General features: G+C 40.1%; 1 long non-coding RNA gene across 1 annotated transcript in view; it reads left to right on the top strand.

Moving 5' to 3' along the window:
- The first annotated feature begins 202 nt into the window (after window positions 1–202).
- The window catches only part of LOC130277669 (uncharacterized), a 31,365-nt gene continuing 21,511 nt past the window's right edge, over window positions 203–10,056 (top strand). Inside the window, exons 1-2 of the long non-coding RNA XR_008845517.1 lie at window positions 203–334; window positions 2,352–2,553. This is a non-coding gene — a long non-coding RNA (uncharacterized LOC130277669). The remainder of the gene's footprint in view (window positions 335–2,351; window positions 2,554–10,056) is intronic.

The following is a 10,056-nucleotide window of genomic DNA, read 5'->3' as shown; positions in this document are numbered from 1 at the left end:
ATGACAGCATAAACAAGTTTGCATTTGGCATCATTAAGCAAAGTTGTCTGGTTTTGTAGACATTTCTTATATATCCCACTTGTTGACAGCTGTTAGTCATGGTTCCCGTCCACCAGATCTGCTTAAGAAGCAGCAGTGATGTCACAGTGTAGAGTGGTCAGTGCTTGGAGTCTTTCTGCCCAGCTTATCTCAGCACATATGTCTGACATATGCAGGCATAGTGTTTTAGCTTGGGAGTTGTCAAACACAGAAGAACAAAAGCAGATGGCCTAGATATGACCCCAGCCCTGTCCACCAACAATACTGGGAGCTGACAGCATTAGCAAAAAGAGAGGTAATCAGCTAGATGAGAATATTCCTTTAAGAAAACATCTAAAGTGTAAGGAAAAAAATCTGCGGTCATGTGCACAAAATGTTTCGTGTAACATTTACACAACATTGAGGATGAATTTTGGACAATTCTTTTCCACAAATGTTTTTCATGTTATCAATATTTCTGTAATGCCTTACATGCTTAGCTCTCTTCTGGTCATGCCATAGCATCTCATGAGAGTTAAGTTCAGGACTCTGGATGGTCAATTCCAAAACAAAAAAATATATAAAAATTATTTATGGTTATGAACTGCTGCCATATACATTCTTCTGTAATATATTTTGTTACATCTTTGAATTCATCATTCTATCAATGATCACAATGTTTTCAGGTCCTTATACAGTAGGACAGCTCCCTTCACCTTGCTTCCAAATTGGAATAAGGTTTTGGTGGTGATCTGCAATGTTCTTTCCTCCAAACTTTGTTATGTATTAATGCTAAAAAAACTGAACTTTTTTGTCTTATTTGTTCATAGACAACTTTTTCAGAAGCACTGTGGAACATCTTGTCTAACTTAAGATGGGTTGCTATGTTTTTTGTTTTATTTTTGTCCCTACTTGACATAAATAGTACTACAGCACAGTAGCAAAAGTGCCTCAAGTCTACAGGTAAATTAATTATCAGTAGCAAGGGGAGACACACCTGACTTAAATCATAACTTTTAATAATTCTTGATGACATTGTATACATACCTCACAGACATAACAATAATGGCCAATAAGGCTGGTCGCTAGTCACACTGAATACCAGGAGTACACCAAGTTATCATAAATTATTATTATTAGTGACCAGTACTCAAGTAGGAGATGTCAGTTCTTACCCAAATGAGTAGTTGTGTCACATCACAGAAGAAGACTGGTGAAAATTCCAGGAAAAAGGACCAGCACGAGGGCAAAAAAGCAAGGCAGAAGGCAGGGGAAATTGAAAAAATCCCTGGAAAATCCTATGTGTGCAGTGGTGTGGGCTAAGCCCTACTCACACAGGGAACCAGCGGAGCACCCACCCTAATAAGGGCAACCCCTGCCTGATCTATCCTTGGAGAATAGCCTGATGTCCTCCCGCACCAGGGAGAGGACATCCCGGAGCGCTACTGATCTACTAACGGCACTCTGCAACTGAGGGTATCTCTCTGCTGCTAACCGTCTGCTAACTGTGAATTGCCTTAAGGTGTTCCCTGTAGATGACTGTACTGCATAATCCATTTACATATACTTACCATCATATTCCAGGAGCATCACATAACCTTGTATTAGGATATAACACTTTGCATCAAATAAGGTGTATCTAGAGCACCAACAATTTAATATAGGATATCTCAAGAATCAAAATCCAAATTTGAAATCACCAGAAAAACCATGAACGCATTTGCAAAACCATATGATATCATACATTTTGGGTCTTCCATCTTTTAAAAGGCCAATGTATTGCAAGGTTACTCATGAATATGTCGTACGCATGTGTTTTCAGAAGACCACCTAATATGTCATTGATTTTTCATGTTGTATTTATGTGTTTTTATTCATTTTTCTTACACTGAGCACAACATATGTATTCCCTGTGAAAAATTTCTTGTCTCTTATCATATGGACATAAGACATTTGCCATCTTTATGCGTGGGTCTGGTGTAAATTTTTTTATGTCAGTTTGCAATCTGGCAACATATGGTGAGTGTTGGAAATTGCAGAAAATCCCAATCATTAACCAAGGGAAAGGGAGAAACCTGTCAATTACAAGCATGGAGAACAGATATTGTTAGTCAATGAGCCAAGCTGTTATATGATAGGGCCAGAAGTTATGATCTGATTGCAATTCGTGGCAGAAACCCACTTGAGTCAAATATGGATTTGAATATAGAAGAACATAATGGGTTACTGTAGATATCTAACACATATTGTTTAGTATATTAAGTTAATCATTTTACCTTTAAATGTTAATGTTTATTTTTTTCTTTTCCTGTATTACATTTCCTGAATTTTAGTGCAGGGCACTGTGTTACTTCTTCAACCTCAGCTCCGCCCCCTCCAAATCTGTAGCCTCTTCCTATCCTCTTATGCTACAGACTGTAATGGAATATGCTCATTGTTGCCATGCCCCCTAATACTCGTCTGTTCCCGATCACACGCAGCACAGCCCTGGCATGAAAATCTACAAGCAGGTGAACTCGAGTGCTTCCGCTATATGTAAGTTCCAACAGCACTTTGTATAATTGAAACTTTTCTCTATTTATACTGCTTATTCTCTCTGCATGATCTCTCTTCATGAGCACGCGAGGCAGCTTGGGAGGTTGTGCGTGAAGCAAAGCTCAGAACACAAGCAAAAAAGAAACCGCCTCCATCCCTGATATAAGAAAGAGATCCTGGATGGAAATGAATTTGATAGAAATAAACACATATCTGTAAATACATATCCAAGATAAATGGGTAATCCTGTTTGATTTGTCTACACAAGAAGAATAACACAAAGTGTTTTTTTTTTTGTTTGTTTTTTGCTGCATTCTTTAAAATTAGTCTTTCAACAGTAACAGCTACAGGTTCCAATAACTCAGTCAGCTTGTTAACACTCTGGGGGAATTCACTGGAAACACTAGTCTTAAAGGTTATCCAGGAATAGAAAATCCGAGCTAATTTCTTCCACAAACAGCACCATACCATTACTAATTTTAGACAGCCCCTTCAAGTAAACCCCTGCCAGTGAAGGATCTCATTGAATTCAGACCCAGAAATCTACTCCAGCTCTACTCAACTTTGTTTTTGTTCTCTGCCCTGCACTAGACTCAGATCTTATAAATACCCCCATAGAAGGCTTGTAATTCACTGGAGGGTAGACTCCCAGGATAAAATGGCATGCACAACCATATATGTTTCCATAAGACTTTTTCTAACTAGCATCTGCATTACCGCAGACCTACCAAACGGGAAGTGCACATTCCTGGCTGACTAAATCCTTAAATAGTCAGTTACTACAAATAAATCCATCAGAACACATATTTATAACCTTTTATACCTTCCACCATCTTTAGATTTGCACTTTCTAGCTGATTCCTAGCTCAATAGGGCTAAGACAACAACCCAAACTAACAATGTAGCAAAGAAGTTTTTCCAGCACTGCTAAAGCGAAATAAGTGGTATGCCCTTAAAGGGGTACTTTGCCCCTAGACATGAATGGTGGGGCTTTGAAGTCACAAGGGGGCATGATGTGGGTTCACGACCACCCGAACCAAGCTCCTGAACATAATATTCAGAACGCTGGGTGCCTGCACGGAGATCAGGAGGGATCCCAGCAGCCCCCCCGATCTGACATCTTATCCCCCTTTCTTTGAATAGGGGATAAGATGTCTATGGGTGGAGTACCCCTTTAGCTGATCCTGGAGTAGCTGTAATTAGCAGCTGTGAAGACTGCAATAGCTATCTAGGTTGTGTTCAATGGTATAAAGGATTGCAGTCCTAATAACAAACATTTTAGAAAAAGACTGTGGTGGTGCTGATCAATTGCCAAGACTCCCAGAGGCACTTAAAAGCTTTTGTAGCTTTCATGGTAGATTTGTTATAACAGGCCAATCTAACAGTATATTGTAATGCTATAGTATTGCAGTGTACTGTAGTAGACATCAAAGATTGCCTACAAAAACCTGCTAAGAGGAATAAAAAAGTGTTTAAAAGAGAGCCCCCCCCATAATAACAATGAAATACCCAGTGGCAAAATTGGGACTTACTCCTTGGTATAAGATTAAGGAAATCCAGGTGTGACTGGCAACAACTTTGCAAGAAAGTGGGTAGGGAAATGTTTGTGTGATGCAATTACATTCTTAAGCTTGTAGAATTGGTATATAGTACTTAATTTTTTTGTTTGATAGTTGTTGGGAAGAGGTTTCCATATTTACTCAATTTGTGATGTTCTACTGGGACAAATATCTATGTATACAATCATCAGAATTGCAGTTCATATTATTTTAGGAGGAAATGGTTTAAAACCAATTTTTTGAAGACATTTATTTACTCAGGTCTGAATCGTTCAAACAGAAGAATCTTATTATTCCTAAATTTGCTTATGTACCATTTAACTGGCGGAATTGGAGACGGATGTTTACAGAATAAACGTGGTAATTGTCAATTTTCTGCTTGTCAATATTTCTGTAACGATTTTCTAAGCCTAATGGATTTGGTAAGAAGCTGCATTGACACTAGCAGAGAGCACATATTTCCACAGTTCAACTCCAAAGATGTTTATTTTCTGTATTTTCTTTGGAAATACCTTAATCATTGACCTGTGAAGAGACAGCCAGATCCATCACCCATTACAAAGATTGCCAATGCTCATGATGGTATGTTTCATGCAAAATATATATATTATTGTACATTTACCAGCTCGGTAATGTTACAACATTGGCTGGAGTGCATTAATGCACAGTGAAGTACATTTACAGGGCAGACATCATATAGCTACTACAGATGTGCACACTCAATTAGAAGACACAATCCTATACAACACCAGAGATCACAGAAACCTCAGATCCCCACTGTGTATATACACTGCTCCAAAAAAAAAAAAAAAAATAAATAAAGGGAACACTTAAACAACACCAATGTAACTCCAAGTCAATCACACTTCTGTAAAATCACACTGTCCACTCAGGAAGCAACACTGATTGACAATCAATTTCACATACTGTTGTGCAAATGGAACATACAACAGGTGGAAATTATAGGCAATTAGCTAGACATTCCCAATAAAGGAGGGATTCTGCAGGTGGGAACCACAGACAACTTCTAAGTTCCTATGCTTCCTGGCTAATGTTTTAGTCACTTTTGAATGTTGGTGGTGCTTTCACTCTAGTGGTAGCATGAGATGGAGTCTAAAAACCCACACAAGTGGCTCAGGTAGTGCAGCTCATCCAGGATGGCACATCAATGCGAGCTGTGGCATGAAGGTTTGCTGTGTCTGTCTGCATAGTGTCCAGAGCATGGAAGCGCTACCAGAAGACAGGCCAGTACATCAGGAGACGTGGAGGAGGCGGTAGGAGGGCAACAACCCAGCAGCAGGACCTCTACCTCAGCCTTTGTGCAAGGAGAAGCAGGAGGAGCACTGCCAGAGCCCTGCAAAATGACCTTCAGCAGGCCACAATTGTGCATGTGTCCACTCAAATGGTCAGAAACAGACTCCATGAGGGTGGTATGAGGGCCTGACCTCCACAGGTGGGGGTTGTGCTTACAGCCCAGACATTTGGCATTTGGCATTTGCCAGAGAACACCAACAGTGGCAAATTTGCCACTGGCACACTGTGCTATTCACAGATGAAAGCAGGTTACCACTGAGCACATGTTACACACGTGACAGAGTCTGGAGATGCTGTGGAGAACATTCTGCTGCCTGCAACATCCTCTAGCATGACCGGTTTGGTGGTGGGTCAGTAATGGTGTGGGGTGGCTTTTCTTTGGGGGGCCGCATAGCCCTCCATGTGCTTGCCAGAGGTAGCCTGACTGCCATTAGGTACTTAGATCCTCAGACCCCTTGTGAGACCATATGCTGGTGCGGTTGGCCCTGGGTTCCTCCTAATGCAAGACAATGCTAGACCTCATGCGGCTGGAGTGTGTCAGCAGTTCCTGCAAGAGGAAGGCATTGATGCTATGGACTGGCCCGCCCGTTCCCCAGACCTGAATCCGATTGAGCACATCTGGGACATCATGTCTCGCTCAATCCACCAACACCACATTGCACCACAGACTGTCCAGGAGTTGGCAGATGCTTTAGTCCAGGTCTGGGAGGACATCCCTCAGGAGACCATCTGTCACCTCATCAGGAGCATGCCCAGGCATTGTAGGGAGGTCATATGGGCACGTGGAGGCCACACACTACTGAGCCTAATTTTGACTTGTTTTAAGGACATTACATCAAAGTTGAATCAGCCTGTAATGTGGTTTTCCATTTTGATTTTGAGTGTAACTCCATATACAGACCTCCATGGCTTGATAAATTTGATTTCCATTGACAATTTTTGTGTGATTTTGTTGTCAGCACATTCAATTATGTAAACAGTACGTAAAGCAAAGTATTTCCATTAGTTCATTCATTTAGATCCAGGACGTGTTCTCTTAGTGTGCCCTTTATTTTTTCTATACATACATATATATATATATATATATATATATATATATATATATATATATATATATATATATATATGTCATTATAAATACTTCTTACATGAGAATAAATCAGAGATGCCAGATGTGTACAGTAGTAGTAGCTAAATAGCTTCATCCCGGGCACAAATTAGGTTCAAATAATTTAATTAATGTACAAGGCCAAGGCAGTGTCCCTCTTTCCTGTTGTTCTGCCTGTCTAAGCAACACAGTAGAATTTTCAGTTTTAGAGTAGGGTCACACAAGGCACATCCGCAGTGTATTTCACTTGGCCATCAGTGAATGCACTGATGGCAGTCACAGAGGGACAGCAGAGAGGCAGCCAGGTAGACTTGTATGTCCACTTGTAGTGGCGGATTACCCACTTTAGAAATCCACTGCTATGAGCCGACACACAGAGATACCCGGTAGCAGCTGGAAGCTCACTCTGCTGTCCCTCTATGACTGTCATTGGTGCATCCGCATCGTGAAATACACTGCGGATGCTCCCTACATGACCCTACTCTTATAGACAGAATTTATGATCCTAGTATCTTCTTGTGTGGTATGACCTTTGGACCCTCTCAGCACCTGAGCCTAAAAGCAACTATCACCTATGTATCCCCTATACAGTAGCTGTACCCTTGTTGTTACAGCGGTATTATTTTCATGAGCCAGAGAACTCCAGATCATTACTGCACTAGGTTCTTCCAAAAAATTGGAATGTGAAGTGAATGAAATAGAGACAAGGGACTGAAAATGACACAATTATCTGTAGGCAATGTAGCATGCACATTTTTTTTTTTATATGCTGTGTGTGTCTTGCAGTATGCAAGTATTTACTAAAACAACCATGTCAGGATTGATGATTCCTCCTTCATAGCAGTGATAATTTTTGGAGTAATAGACAATGCGCTGATGAATAGAAGTTGCATGTTGCTTTCTCTGAATTAAATGAGAAGTTTGGAACATAGTCTTGTCAAATACCTCATTGAAAGTAATTGATTTTTAACTAACTGAACAGATATCCCTGCAGGTGACCTCATCCTTGTGCCTGGTTCAAGTACTTGGCTTGTTATAGTATGTTTTTAATCTATAATCCTATTATCTGGCAATCATTTTCTTGGAGGGCCTCTCCATTACCGGAGGTAAAATTCTGTCTGGATGTTGTAATTGCCAATAATCTCATAAATCAAAGGTGCAAAAAACAATATAAATGCTGTTACTGAAAAATGTGTATTTCATTTTAAAAGGGGGTACTGAATAGAGAGGTATGTGTGTTTGAAAAAGGTAAAATGAAGAAATCATTTGAATCAATCATTATTGAAATTATTAGGAAGCCATGTATTACAGGAGAAAGAATAATATCTTTGGAATTGCTCCAAATACTGGCTCATTGATGGATGTTGTGAATGAGGGACCCCACTATTATATCTTATGTAGAACTCTAGAATGGAGTACTTCAAAATAGATTTTCCAAACCAGACAATCCTTTTAATATTCAGTGCAATTTTGTAGTTACATAGTTTGTAAGGTTGAAAAAAGATATACGTCCATCAAGTTCAACCAAATGAATTCAAAGGAACAGGTATGGTTGATTAAGGGGAAGGGATCTGATTCCATATTTCTGCATAAGCATTAATATTAAATTGTTCTAGGAATGTATCTAACTCTCTTTTGAAGCTCTTAAAGGGTAGCTCCCACCAAGTACTATATAATCTAATATGTCCCTACCTAGTAGTAATCTAGCCCTAACCCCCTACCTGGCTTAAAAAAAAATTTAAATCGCTTTATTAGAGCAGATTTAGTGCTTCTAAATCTGCTCTATAAAGCAGGGCAGGAAGCAGCGCTTCCCAGCAGGCGTGACGTCACTGATGCCTTGCTGGGCGCTTGCTTCCGCCCTCACATTGTCTATGCATGAGTGTTTTATTTATCTAATAGGGTGCCTCCAGCTGTTTCCCAACTACAACTCCCAGCTTGCCATGATTGCTATTAGATGTCAGGCCATGCTGAGAATTGTAGTTGTGAAACAGCTGGAGGCAACCTATTGTCTAATGTCATAGTGTCACAAGAATGCCTCCCGCTAGCATCATCAAATGTCCTAACCCATTTTTTTTCTTCTCATTTCAGATCCGTGTATGCAGAGGATTACTGCGGATTCGATGGATTAATGACGGATGAACTGGATTTTTTTACATTTTAATAAAATGGTTAACGAGGGCTGTGGGGGAGTGTTTTTGTAAATAAAATAATGTTTCCAATGTGTCGTGTTTTTTTTTTTTTTATTGAATTTTCAGGCTTAGTAATGGAGGCTGTCTAATAGATGGAATCCATTAATATGCCAGGGCTTAGCGTTAGCCCCCAAAACAGCTAGCGCTAACCCCCAATTATTACCCCGGTACCCAGCGCCACAGAGGTGCCGGGAAGAGTTGGTGCCAACAGGCCTGGAGCATCAAAAATGGCGCTCCTGGGCCTAGGCGGTAACAGGCTGGTGTTATTTAGGCTGGGAAGGGCCAGTGACAATGGTCCTCGCCCACCCTGGTAACGTCAGGCTGTTGCTGCTTGGTTGGTATCTGGCTGAGAATGAAAATACGGGGAACCCTATGCTTTTTTTATTTATTTATGAAGAAAAAAAAAAGCATAGGGTTCCCTGTGTATTCAGTATCAGCCAGATACCAACAAAGCAGCAACAACCTGATGTTACCAGGGTGGGCGAGGTCCATTGTTACTGGCCCTCCCCAGCCTAAATAACACTAGTCTGTTACCGCCTAGGAGCGCCATTTTTGACGCTCCAGACCTGTTGGTACCAGCTCTTCCCGGCACCCCTGTGGCGGTGGGTACCGGGGTATTAATTGGGGTTAGCGCTAGCTGTTTTTGGGACTAACGCTAAGCCCTGGCATAGTAATGGACCCTGTCTATTAGACAGCCTCCATTACTAAGCCTGAAAATTCAATAAAAAAAAAAAAACACAACACATTGGAAAAATTATTTTATTTAACCCCTTAAGGACTGAGCCCTTTTTCACCTTAAGGACTCGGCCATTTTTTGCAAATCTGACCACTGTCACTTTAAACATTAATAACTCTGGAATGCTTTTAGTTATCAATCTGATTCCGAGATTGTTTTTTTCGTGACATATACTACTTTAACGTAGTGGTAAAATTTTTTGGTAACTTGCATCCTTTCTTGGTGAAAAATCCCAAAATTTGATGAAAAATGTGAAAATTTTGCATTTTTCTAACTTTGAAGCTCTCTGCTTTTAAGGAAAATGGATATTCCAAATATATTTTTTTTATTCACATATACAATATGTCTACTTTATATTTGCATCATAAAATTGATGAGTTTTTACTTTTGGAAGATACCAGAGGGCTTCAAAGTTCCGCAGCAATTTTCCAATTTTTCACAAAATTTTGAAACTCGCTTTTTATCAGGGACCAGTTCAGGTTTGAAGTGGATTTGAAGGGTCTTCATATTAGAAATACCCCATAAATGACCCCATTATAAAAACTGAACCCCCGAAAGTATTCAAAATGACATTCAGTAAGCGTTTTAACCCTTTAC

Source organism: Hyla sarda, chromosome 6, assembly GCF_029499605.1.
Source record: "Hyla sarda isolate aHylSar1 chromosome 6, aHylSar1.hap1, whole genome shotgun sequence".
Classification (NCBI taxonomy): domain Eukaryota; kingdom Metazoa; phylum Chordata; class Amphibia; order Anura; family Hylidae; genus Hyla; species Hyla sarda.
The sequence above is the reverse complement of the archived record's forward strand: the minus strand, read 5'-3'. Positions and strand labels throughout refer to the sequence as shown.